Source organism: Ovis aries, unplaced genomic scaffold, assembly GCF_016772045.2.
Source record: "Ovis aries strain OAR_USU_Benz2616 breed Rambouillet unplaced genomic scaffold, ARS-UI_Ramb_v3.0 scaffold_83, whole genome shotgun sequence".
NCBI classification, from domain to species: domain Eukaryota; kingdom Metazoa; phylum Chordata; class Mammalia; order Artiodactyla; family Bovidae; genus Ovis; species Ovis aries.
The window spans coordinates 1,415,239-1,428,862 of record NW_024599826.1 but is presented as its reverse complement, the minus strand read 5'-3'; positions in this window follow the sequence as shown (position 1 = coordinate 1,428,862).

Genomic DNA, 13,624 nt, shown 5'->3' with positions numbered 1-13,624 from the left:
CAAAAATCCATTTTTGTTATTGGGGAATAATATATATGAACACAGGTATAATACAATTTGGAAAGAGGTCAGTACCATGCAGGGGTTAAAAAAAATAAGGAGAAGGATTTATTTGTAGATGAGGTGGAGGGGGATAGACATTTTGAATCAAAGAAATTTGTAAAGGAGGAAAGATACGGAGCAGAATATGTTCATCCAAAGAGGTCTACGCCCTAATTTCTCTGATGTATAAAAATGTTAGTTTAAATGGCAAAAAGGAATTCAGGTTGCAGATGGAATTAAGGTTGCTAATCAGCTGATATTCACATAACTATCCTGGGTTATCAAATGGACTCAGTGTAATCACTGGGGCCCTTAAAAGTGGAAACAAGAGGCAGAAGAGAAGAAGTAGCCAGAGAAAGATGTGACTATAGAAATAGGTACAGGAAGGTACAGTATTGCCAGGTTTGAAGATTGAACTGGGCCACAATCCAAGCAAATGGGTGACCTCTGGAAACTGGAAAGAGCGTGGAAACAGGCATTCTCTGAGCTTCCAGAAAGCTACACAGCCAGGCCAGCATTTTTATTTGAGTTCGGTGAGATCCATGTTGTACTTCTAACATTCAGAACTGATAAGATGTATTTTTTTCTTAAACCACTAAGTTTTTGGTAATCTGTTACAGCAGCAATAGAAAGCCACAACAAAAGGGTTTGGTGGCCTAGTTTCTACCCGTGGAAATCTGTGTTTTTAATGGAAAGGTCACTGACTCAGGACTTCCCTAGTGGCACAGTAGTTAAGACTTCACCCTCCAATGGAAGGGGTGTGGGTTTGATCCCTGGTCAGTGAGCTAAGATCCCCACATACCTTGGGGCCAAAAAAAAAAAAAGCATAAAATAGAAGCACTATTGTAACAAATTCAATACAGACTTTAAAACTGGTCCACATTTTTTAAAACAATCACTGACTCATTCATTCACCTGTTTATTGAACAAATAGTTGTTGAGTGCTTCTGCAGGCACAGTTTCAGGAGCTGAGATTATAGCTGTAAGTCAGGCAAGATGCCTGCCCTCTGAGACCTCAGAGATTAGTGAGAGGCATGCAATAGACATATAAACATTTAAATCATCAGAAACGTAAAGATCAGAACAGATATATGATTCATTCCATGAACGCTTACTGAACACCTGATGTGTGAAGTCCTTGTTGCTATCACTTAGGGTGTAAGCGATGATTATTAAAGAAAGCAAAGAAAAGTTCTTCAAAGCAGAGGTCATGGAGCCTCAGCATCTAGTTTTCATTTCCACCTTCTTTTATTAGCTCATTACCCTGGGCAAATTACTTAGTCTCTATGTGTCTCAAATTCTTAACCTGAAAAATAGAGATAATAGAAGTTTATAAATCAGAAGGGTGTTATGAGGATAAATGGATTACAGTATTTGCAAAGCACTTGGTGTAGTGCCTGACTCATCATGCACATAATGCGATTGTTTGATACATTTAAAAGAATAGGGATACAATGAGATTGTTTTGTCCACAGAGCATTCACTGTCTGGGGTGGAGAGGTGTATAAATATATTTTTAAAAGTATGAATTATGAAAAATATTAGATCCTGACATTCATATAAGTTGAGGTCTAGAGTATTGGGGACCATGAAAAGTATATTTTCTTGGAAACATGGAGACTTCATGCCTTTATGCTTGGAAAAATAACTCTCCCTTCCATGTTTAGCCGGTTCACTCAACTCTGAGGAAGGAGCTGACTTGGCATCTTCCAAGCAATAGGAGCAGATGAGGTCATGATACAGGTTTTTGTCATCTTCCATAGGGTCCAGTATATAAGAAATGGGAAAAAGACAATTCATTTTTCATAGATCCTTCATGTACATTTTGTGTGGGCTAGAGTCTCTAATGCTTCAGTTCAGTCCATTTCCAGCTTTTCAGTAAGATCACTATTTCAAACTAACAATAGATTCTGAAAGTGTGTACAGGTTTGAGCATCCCTGGGCATGTGCACACACACGTGTGTGTGTGTGTGCGTGTGTGCGCTGGGTTGTAATATTGTGCCCCACTTCTAATTTCTATACTGCTGATGTAACAGTGAAAAACAGGAGAGACAGATCTACAGAACTGAGCAAGCAATCGATAGCAAAGCAAATCCTGTTAGTTTATAAAGGATGAAACTACATAAAGGACAGAAAAAAAAGTGAAAGAGAAGAAAGAGAAAAATATACCCCAGTGATTGACCCTGGGGATGCCCAGTAGCTAAATAAGAATCTTTGGATCCTGCTGAATTTTTTTCTTCTTCTTCAAAACTGCCATTCAGGATACAGATATAAGATGATTATGGCCAGGAGTACCTCTTCCTTAGACACCACCTCTGAAAACAACATCATTCCACGTAACTACCTTTTGGTCTGTCTGTCCCATGGAGGGTATGGGAAGTGCCACTGCTCACTCACAGGGGAGTGAGCAATAGGGGATCCTAACCCTGGGAACCCAGCCAACCCATGAGACCGTCCTCCTGGGACTGCAGTGAAAAGTAGGAGGAGAAGGAAAACTGAGGAGCAGCTATTAATAATTCTGGAGTGATCAGAAAATAATAATCTGGTAGCATTGCGAATGAGTATTTAGATTTTCAGTATCAATAAGCTCGGGGGGTCATCCAGACCCCTGGTGAGGTCCAGCACCCAGGCTGCATTTGAAGAGTAAGGTGAGGTTGTCACCAGTATCATGCATTCAGATCACTGCTTGCCCCACCTTTCCAGCTGTCTCTCTCTCTCTCTCTCTCTCTCTGTATGACCTGCCTTCACATCTTCATGTGCTTTTCTCATCTGGAGTATCTTTCCCCCTTCTTTTCTGGATTTGGACGCACAGCTGACCAATCACTGTCTGTTCTTACAGCTCACTCAGTCTTTCATTCATTCAGTGATGTCACTGAATGCCCGTCATAATGCATGCTATCATTCCGTTAGTACTTGGTAAGTGCCAGGTGCAAGAATCATGCCTTGGTTTTGTTTATTAATTAATAAACCATAGTTTGCTTATTCTTGAAAAAGTATTATGAGATACACATTTTTACCCCAGTTATCTGCTAAGATCACATGATTAGGTAGTGCCACAGAAGAACTTAAACATTGTTGAACTCCAAAACCTCTGGCTTAGAGCTTTAGCCACTGGGCTCCCTGGCCAGCAGTGCTGGGAGTAGGTGCTGGGGATCCTGACCTCAAAGCAGCCAGTTCCTCCCAGGAGTGCCTTCAGATTCACTGGGCCAGACAGAGAAACCGATGATTTCTATACAGTAGAATGAGAACCATGGTTGGCGGGAGAGCTGTTGATTTGGGATACAGGAGAGGAAAAGGTTCTTGGCAAGCCATTGAGCAAAATCTTAAAAACTGAATAGAGAGAATCAGAAAATGGTGTTCCTGGCAGAGGTAAGAGAATGTGCAGAGACACACGCTATTTGGGGAACTGAATACGGTCCACTAGACTTGGGGGATGGGGCGTGACCAATCTGTGGGTGGTCTATTAGGAAATGATGCTAGAACATTAGGAGAATGATTGTAAAGGACTCAGTATGTGGTGCTAAGGTTTCTCATCCTGGAGGTTATTTTTAACTTGCTTTTTTATTGTAATATATCATAGTTGCTTTACAATGTTGCGTTAATTTCTACCGTATAGCAAAATGGATAACACTGTGGTTTAGTCACCCAGTTGTGTTTGACTCTTTGCGACCCCATGGACTGCAGCACTCCAGGCTTCCCTGTCCTTATCAGCCATACATAGACATACACCCCTTCCCTTTGTGGTGATCTGAATGGAAAGGAAGTCCAAAAATGTGTTAAGGTTCCTTTAAAATTTTTATCCTGAGGACATCAGGGAGTCATCCATAAAGTAGATGGTAAAAAAAATCAACCACTTCTGAAAGAGAATGAGTGGCAGGCATTTAACTAGTTGCAAGACAGTGTTATGTTTATGTTAGAAGTTTAGAAAACGTGTTGAAGATCCCTGGAAGAAATGGCAATGTGCTCCAGTATTCTTGCCTGGAAAATTCCATGGACTGAGGAGCCTGGTGGGTTACAGTCCATGTCGTCACTGAGTTGGCCACGATTGAGTATGCACACACACATGTATGATGTGACATGTGATGTTAGAGGTTTAAAGGACATGCTAAAGAAACATGGAGATGGGAGATTTGGAACAGTCCCATGGGGTGAGAGGTCAAGGATGACGTTGAAGAGTAACTCAGTGTATGCTCAAGGAAAATGCAAATTAACAAGGAAAAGAAGGGAGGGAGGACATTCCAAACAAAGAATAGAACGTGCTTGTAAGCAAAGAGCCATAAAACAGCAAAGGGAACACTGAACAGATATTTGGAAGATGGGAAAAAACAGATCCTTATCAGGACATGGTGAGAGATGAGAAAAGGTTCAAATTACAAAAGGCTTATACACGCAGTGGATCTTCCCTGGTAGCTCAGATGGTAAAGCGTCTGCCTATAGTGCCTACCATGTGGGAGACCCGGGTTCAATCCCCGGGTCGGGAAGATCTCCTGGAGAAGGAATTGGCAACCCACTCCAGTATTCTTGCCTGGAAAATCTCATGGATGGTGGAAACTACAGTTCCTGGGGTTGCAGAGTCGGACACAACTGAGCAACTTCACTATACACCCAGCTAAGCCATTTATGAGTAGTCCTCTAAGCTGTTATGAGACTTTGAAGGATATTTGGGAGACAGAAACGAGCAAATTTGGTTTCTTGGACTATTGCTCTGGCAGCAATTGAGTAGGTGGATCAAAAGAGGTGGGCAGCTAGTTACTGAAAGCAATAAAAAACAACTAGAAAACTATGTCAGTAATCCAGAAGTGAGGAGGACCTCAACTAAAAATACGATGGTGAAATGGGAATGGGTGCAAGAATTTTTCATGTCACATGTAAAGAGGAAATGAAGATGACTCATGTTTCTGACTTTGGTGACTGAATGGAATCTGTCGTTGAAGTAGGACATTCCAGAACAAAAGCCTGTTTGGGTTAATGATGCCTCCATACTAGATGTGACCAGCATGCGGTGTGTGTGGAACATTCAAGTTGAGATGTTCAGAAAGGTTTTTGAAATCCAGAGTTAAGTTACGATGTAAGTCATGACTGTGCATACCAATAAATGTGAGTTCCCTCATTCCTTTGTATTTGATCCTAAACTGGTTGCTCTTGTTTACCTTTTTCTAAACAATTCTGTTTACACATAAGTCTGTTAGAGGATTCTTAGTGCCCAATTCTGAATTTAATGAGGCACTGCTTGAGTTTCACAAGCTATAAATGTAATACTCTAACAAAAATCTCAAGTAAACATTCTAACGTCATGAAGACTTGTGATAGTAGGAGAAATCCATCTTTTACAGAACTTCTAATACCCAAAGAGAAAACAAATCCTTCCTAATCAATTTCATGGTTTCTCAATTTCCATTTTTTTTCCTGGTACCATTGGCATCCTGTCTGCCCAACCTGAACTCTGACCACAGCCAGAGGTACATTTATACCAGCTCAGCACCATGCAAGAAGCTGCTTCCATAGCCACTGACGATGCCCTTGATGAGGCATCCCTATTTCCCAGAGTGGGCCAGCTGGATAGATGATGACACGCCGTGGCACTTGGTCAGCACCTTGCAGATGTGCTTCACGTGCTGAGCCACCTCACATGCAGTGCCTCAGTCCTATCCTCACGGCAGACTTCTGGAACAGGAATTGTCACTGTTTTTTTGAAAATCTCCTCTAACACAAGCGCTGTGTTTAGCACTGGAGTTGTGGAGCTGATACCTACTGTTCAATAGTTGAAAGTCTAGAGGGAGAAAGAAGAAATATCCTGTGACATCTCCTTGTATGTGATTCTAAAAAGAAATGATACAGATGAACTTATTGGCAAAACAGAAACAGACTCACTGACTTCGAAAATGAACTTATGGTTGCCAGTGGGGAATGATGCAAGGAAAGGATAGTTAAGGAGTTTGGGATCAACAGGTACACACTGCTATATTTTAAATGGATAACCAACAAGGTCCTACTGTATAGCACATGGAGCTCTGCTCAGACTGGGTGGGAGCAGGGTTTGGGGGAGAATGGATACATGTATATATACAGATGGCTGAGTTACTTTGCCGTCCACCTGAGACTATAACAACATTGTTAATTGGCTTTCAGTTCAGTTCAGATCAGTCGCTCAGTCGTGTCCGACTCTGCGACCCCATGAATCGCAGCACGCCAGGCCTCCCTGTCCATCACCATTTCCCGGAGTTCACTCAGACTCACATCCATCGAGTCTGTGATGCCATCCAGCCATCTCATCCTCGGTCGTCCCCTTCTTCTCCTGCCTCCAATCCCTCCCAGCATCAAAGTCTTTTCCAATGAGTCAACACTTCACATGAGGTGGCCAAAATACTGGACTTTTAGCTTTAGCATCATTCCTTCCAAAGAAATCCCAGGGTTGATCTCCTTCAGAATGGACTGGTTGGATCTCCTTGCAGTCCAAGGGACTCTCAAGAGTCTTCTCCAACACCACAGTTCAAAAGCATCAATTCTTCGGCTGTCTGCCTCCTTCACAGTCCAACTCTCACATCCATACATGACTACTGCAAAAACCATAGCCTTGACTAGACGGACCTTAGTCGGCAAAGTAACGTCTCTGCTTTTGAATATGCTATCTAGGTTGGTCATAACTTTCCTTCCAAGGAGTAAGCGTCTTTTAATTTCATGGCTGCAGTCACCATCTGCACTGATTTTGGAGCCCAAAATATAAAGTCTGACACTGTTTCCACTATTTCTCCATCTATTGCCCATGAAGTGATGGGACCGGATGCTGTGATCTTTGTTTTCTGAATGTTGAGCATTAAGCCAACTTTTTCACTCTCCTCTTTTACTTTCATCAAGAGGCTTTTTAGTTCCTCTTCACTTTCTGCCATAAGGGTGGTGTCATCTGCTTATATGAGGTTCTTGATATTTCTCCTGGCAATCTTGATTCCAGCTTGTGTTTCTTCCAGTCCAGCATTTCTCATGATGTACTCTGCATAGAAGTTAAATAGGCAGGGTGACAATATACAGCCTTGACGTACTCCTTTTCCTATTTGGAACCAGTCTGTTGTTCCATGTCCAATTCTAACTGTTGTTTCCTGGCCTGCATACAGATTTCTCAGGAGGCATGTTAGGTGGTCTAGTATTCCCATCTCTTTCAGAATTTTCCACAGTTTCTTGTGATCCACACAGTCAAAGGCTTTGGCATAGTCAATAAAGCAGAAATAGATGTTTTTCTGGAACTCTCTTGCTTTTTCCATGATCAAGTGGACGTTGACAATTTGATCTCTGGTTCCTCTGCCTTTTCTAAAACCAGCTTGAACATCAGGAAGTTCACGGTTCACGGATTGCTGAAGCCTAGCTTGGAGAATTTTGAGCATTACTTTACTAGTGTGTGAGATGCGTGCAATTGTGCTGTAGTTTGAGCATTCTTTGGCATTGCCTTTCTTTGGGATTGGAATGAAAACTGACCTTTTCCAGTCCTGTGGCTACTGCTGAGTTTTCCGAATTTGCTGGCATATTGAGTTCAGCACTTTCACAGCATCATCTCTCAGGATTTGAAATAGCTCAACTGGAATTCCATCACCTCCATTAGCTTTGTTCGTAGTGATGCTTTCTAAGGCCCACTTGTCTTCACATTCCAAGATGTCTGGTTCTAGATGAGTGATCACACCATCGTGATTATCCGGGTCGTGAAGATCCTTTTTGTATAGTTCTTCTGTATATTCTTGCCATCTCTTCTTAATATCTTCTGCTTCTGGTAGGTCGAGACCATTTCTGTCCTTTATCGAGCCCATCTTTGCATGAAATGTTCCCTTGATATCTCTAATTTTCTTGAAGAGATCTCTAGTCTTTCCCATTCTGTTGCTTTCCTCTATTTCTTTGCATTGATCACTGAAGAAGCCTTTCTTATTTCTTCTTGCTATTCTTTGGAACTCTTCATTCAGATGCTTATATCTTTGCTTTTCTCCTTGGCTTTTCACTTCTCTTCTTCTCACAGCTATTTGTAAGGCTTCCCCAGACAGCCATTTTGCCTTTTTGCATTTCTTTTCCATGGGGATGGTCTTGATCACTGTCTCCTGTACAATGTCACGAACCTCATTCCATAGTTCATCAGGCACTCTATCTATCAGATCTAGTCCCTTAAATCTATTTCTCACTTCCACTGTATAATCATAAGGGATTTGATTTAGGTCATACCTGAATGGTCTAGTGGTTTTCCCTGCTTTCTTCAATTTGAGTTTGAATTTGGTAATAAGGAGTTCATGATCTGAGCCACAGTCAGCTCCTGGTCTTGTTTTTGTTGACTGTATAGAGCTTCTCCATCTTTTGCTGCAGAGAATATAATCAATCTGATTTTGGTGTTGACCATCTGGTGATGTCCATGTGTAGAGTCTTCTCTTGTGTTGTTGGAAGAGGGTGTTTGCTATGACCAGTGCATTTTCTTGGCAAAACTCTGTTAGCCTTTGCCCTGCTTCATTCCGCATTCCAAGGCCAAATTTGCCTGTTACTCCAGGTGTTTCTTGTCTTCCTACTTTTGCGTTCTAGTCCCCTATAATGAAAAGGACATGTTTTTTGGGTGTTAGTTCTCAAAGGTCTTGTAGGTCTTCATAGAACTGTTCAATTTCAGCTTCTTCAGCATTACTGGTTGGGGCATAGACTTGGATTACTGTGATACTGAATGGTTTGCCTTGGAAACGAACAGAGATCATTCCGTCATTTTTGAGACTGCATCCAAGTACTGCATTTTGGACTCTTTTGTTGACCATGGTGGCTACTCCATTTCTTCTGAGGGATTCCTGCCCGCAGTAGTAGATATAATGGTCATCTGAGTTAAATTACCTACTCCAGTCCATTTTAGTTCGCTGATTCCTAGAATGTCGACATTCACTCTTGCCATCTCTTTTTTGACCACTTCCAATTTGCCTTGATTCATAGACCTGACATTCCAGGTTCCTATGCAATATTGCTCTTTACAGCATTGGACCTCGCTTCTATCACCTGTCACATCCACAGCTGGGTATTGTTTTTGCTTTGGCTTCATCCCTTCATTCTTTCTGGAGTTATTTCTCCACTGATCTCCAGTAGCATATTGGGCACCTACTGACCTGGGGAGTTCCCCTTTCAGTATCCTATCATTTTGCCTTTTCATACTGTTCATGGGGTTCTCAAGGCAAGAATACTGAAGTGGTTTGCCATTCCCTTCTCCAGTGGACCACATTCTGTCAGACCTCTCCACCAAGCCGCCCCCCCCACCCCGCCCCATCTTGGGTTGCCCCGCAGGCATGGCTTAGTTTCATTGAGTTAGACAAGGCTGTGGTGCTAGTGTGATTAGATTGATTAGACTTTTGTGAGTATGGTTTCAGTGTGTCTACCTTCCAATGCCTTCTTGCAACACCTACCATTTTACTTGGGTTTCTCTTACCTTGGGCGTGGGGTATCTCTTCACGGCTGCTCCAGCAAAGCACAGCCCTGCTCCTTACCTTGGATGAGGGGTATCTCCTCCCACTGCCCTTCCTGACCTTCATCGTGGGATGGCTCCTCTAGGCCCTCCTGCGCCCGGGCAGTCACCACTCGTTGGAAGTGAGGTTGCTCCTCCTGGTCGCCGCCCTGGCCTCGGGTGTGGGGTTGCTCTTTCTGGCTGCTGCCCCTTCCTTGGCCGCCGCCCCTGGCCTTGTACTCAGGGTAGCCCCTCTCCACCGTTCCTGCGCTGTCGCAGCCTGGCACTCTAGGCCGCTGTCCCTGACCTCGGACGTGGGGTAGCTCTCAGCTGCCGTCGCCACCTGCTCTGTACTCCAATATAAAATAAAAAGTTTAAAAAATGCATTTTGAAGCAATGTGGAGAGCAAAACAAAAGTGGAAAGAGACAGGAAGCAGGGGGAAACACAGAAGGTAGAAAAAAAAAAGTCTAGAGAAGATAACACAGAGATATTTACAAAACTATGTGATGATACAAGGACAACCCTGGAGGTGTGCAGTTGGAGGTGATACGTGAGTGACTTTAGAAAATTCCTCAAGTCATACTGCCTGTACTATTTAAGTTTTTTATTGAACCAGTGGAGCAAAGTTGTATATCTTACCTCGTTTTCAACCTAGGCAGAGCTGATTAAAAGTCTAACCTAAGAAAATATCAGATTATTTTTTATCCTATGTGAAATTTGTGTAAGTATAGGCTATCAATTTCCCTTTCTCCAAATGGAAAACTTAATTAGAAACCTTCCACTAGAATGAATGTATAGATTTTAAATGTTTTCTTCATTTCTCATATTGCTGTAAAGAATAGAATGGCCTCTAGAGGTCGCTGATGGGCTAATTTGCAAGTGGGCGGCTCTGTGGTTACTTTATCTTTGCTTAGAATTCTCCCTCTTAAAGGATTACATGAAAACTGGTGTGAACAAAAAGTCTCCTTTGACGCTTATGCATTATTTTAACCACCCACAGACAATCATTACCTGCTTCAGTATAGTGCTGTTTCTGATGGAACACCTGGCAATATAGTTCAGTAGCTGGAATCATCTTGAGAGACCTTTAAAGAAATCCCTGTCAGTTTATCGCATTAAGTACCTCCTGATGAGGAGCATCATAGATGCTTGAGCATCATTGATGAATCACAGACTGTGACCCTAAAGAGAACTTAAGTCTAGTAAATTTATCCATTTTCCGTACGAGAAACTGAAGCCCAGAGAAAAAATATGATTTGCCCAATGTCACTCAAAGAGTTAATTACGGAGTGCAGATTAGAACTAACAAACCCTCATGTCCTCCCTGCCCCATTTTCTTTAGTCCAGAGATTTGAACTCTTGAGTTCAGCAAGTTTTGTTGATTAACCTTTACTTAGAGTCCAACACATGCCAGCTATATGTTTTGATGGATGCTGAGATGAATTGTGGTCTCTGATGTAGTGAGGACATGGACACGTGTACAGGTGATTATAAAGAGCTTATATCGTAAGATAGAGGTTACTATCTTCTAGGGAACATAGCATGCTATTGGAGCACAAGAAGGGCACCTGTCTAAACCTGAATACCTTCTGGGTATTTAGAGATGTTTTCCTGCACAAAAGGATTGCTGAGATGATGGAAAAATTAGTGGCACTTATCCAGAGCGAGAGAAGATGGCGAGTGTAAAGAAAAGGGATGAGAAGGAGAGCCATTCCAGGTGGACTAGAACAGCAGCTTTAAAGACTGTGCCTTTGAGCAAAGCTGTCTTTTACTCTGTTTGTTGGGTTTTACTCCTAGATTCTTCTGTAAGATATGTCTTGAGGCACAAATGCAAATGCTTATTGGGACTAGTCATGTATCCCTAAGTGGATGAAATCAGTACAATGTAGAAAAAAATTGCAGCAATGTTAATTATGGGGAGTTGGAGGATATGCCCCTTTATAAAGGGAGGAATCGATACTTAGTTTACGGCAGTTACTGCTAAGGGGAACCAGTCCTGTCGAAATTTCAGTTTTTCAAAAGTTCTCCAACTCTGGGTTTTTGGATGAGATCCTCTGAATTTTGAGCTGTTGGTGATTCTATATGTCATCTTTAAGACCCTCAGAAGGGCAACAATACATATCAAATTAATGAAGGCTAAAGTAATTGCAGGTATTATTACCGATTCCTGTGACTTCTCTTTGCGAAATAGAACAATAAACCCAGCTGTAGTAGAACAGTCACAACGTAGAAGTCAGGAGATTTGAATTTTACCTCTACGTGATTGTGAGTGTTAAGCAAGCAACTTAGTGTTCTCAGCTAAAAGTCATGAGTTTCCTAGATTAGCTAGACAAGACATTTTAATATCTGTATATGAGTTTTTAATTCCAAGGAAGCTCATAATATACGTTCAGATATAACATGTTTTACTTTCTTCTCTGCCTTGTTCAGCTTGCATATTGCTCGGTAGGGTGTTTCTACCTATGAGCCCAGTGTGGATGACTGGGGAGAATGTTCAGAAGCACTAAAGAAGGAGATCCAGTGAGCTCCATCCACCTTCTTCCTCCTGAGATCCTGTTGTACCTGGATTCCTTGCTCCTTCCTCCTGCTAGAACAGAGGAATTTCCCTATTTTTTAGTGCTATTCCCCCCTACCTGGGCTCTAGTTCCTTTCCTTCCAATTTTCTCAGAAATCTTTATTCTAGATTCTTTGATATTTCATTGACTTCACCTGTCCTCTGTTTGCAGGATCCTGTCTACTTATAAATAAAATTTTAAATTAATTTTTATTGAAGTATAATTGCTTACAACAACGTTAGTTTCTGCAATACAAAAAAGTGAATCTGCTACATATATATATATATGTACATATATACACACACACACACACACACACACACACACCCCCTCTCTTTTGGATTTGCGTTCCATTTAAGTCACCACAGAACACCGAGTAGAGCTCCCTATGCTGGACAGTGGGTTTTCATTAGTTATCTGTTTTACACTTAGTAGTGTATATCTCGGAGAAGGCACTGGCACCCCACTCCAGTACTCTTGCCTGGAAAATCCCATGCGTGGAGGAGCCTGGTGGGCTGCAGTCCATGGGGTCGCTAAGAGTCGGACACGACTGAGTGACTTCACTTTCACTTTTCACTTTCATGCATTGGAGAAGGAAATGGCAACCCACTCCAGTGTTCTTGCCTGGAGAATCCCAGGGACAGGGGAGCCTGGTGGGCTGCCGTCTCTGGGGTCGCACAGAGTCGGACACAACTGAAGCGACTTAGCAGCAGCAGCAGCGGTGTATATATAGTAATTCCAATCCCCCAATTCTCCTACCTTACCTTCCATGCTTGGTATGCATATGCTTGTTCCCTAGATCTGTGTCTCTATTTCTGCTTTGTAAATAAGTTTTCTGTATCATTTTCTAGCTTTCACCTATAAGTGATATTATACAACATTTGTTTTTCACTTTCTGCCTTACTTCAGTCTGTATGATAATCTCTAGGTCCCATATCTACATCTCTCCCAATTTTTTCAGACTATTTAAACAATATAAAACTCCCCTGGATTCAGTACCCCAGGTAGCTCCTAGACTTTACACACCACATTCATGCATTCGGGGCTCCATTTCCTCACCAACTACACATCCCACCCCTTTAATGTGACTTTCCTTCATACCACTGCACATCAAAATCACCATCATTCTTTCCATGAAATCTGGTACGTGTGCTCAATAAATGGCTCTAGATTTGGGGGAAGATTTTAACACTGTTTGGCACACCCTTCTTTAAATTCTCTCTTCCAGTGACTTTTTAATGCCCTATATTCTCATGTTCTTATTGAAATTTTCCTTTCTTTTTGATTGTCTATTTCTGATTTCTTTGTGAGTGGGACTTTTACAGTGGCTGTGTAAGTGTCTTGTAATATCTTGGTAGACCTTCTAGTCATCAAAACAATCATTTTACTGGTGAAAATTATATTTACCAATGTAAGTCTTTGAAAATTGACCTAAAGAATGTACATCAAACAGAGAAACAGTAATACAAGAAAAACCTACTCAATCTTCGAAAGAGCAGTGAGTCTAGGTCATTTGAACTATCCTCTGTGCCTACCTCTCAGTCCAACCCTCAGCTCTCTGTTATGGAAACATCACCACAAAGAGTGTGG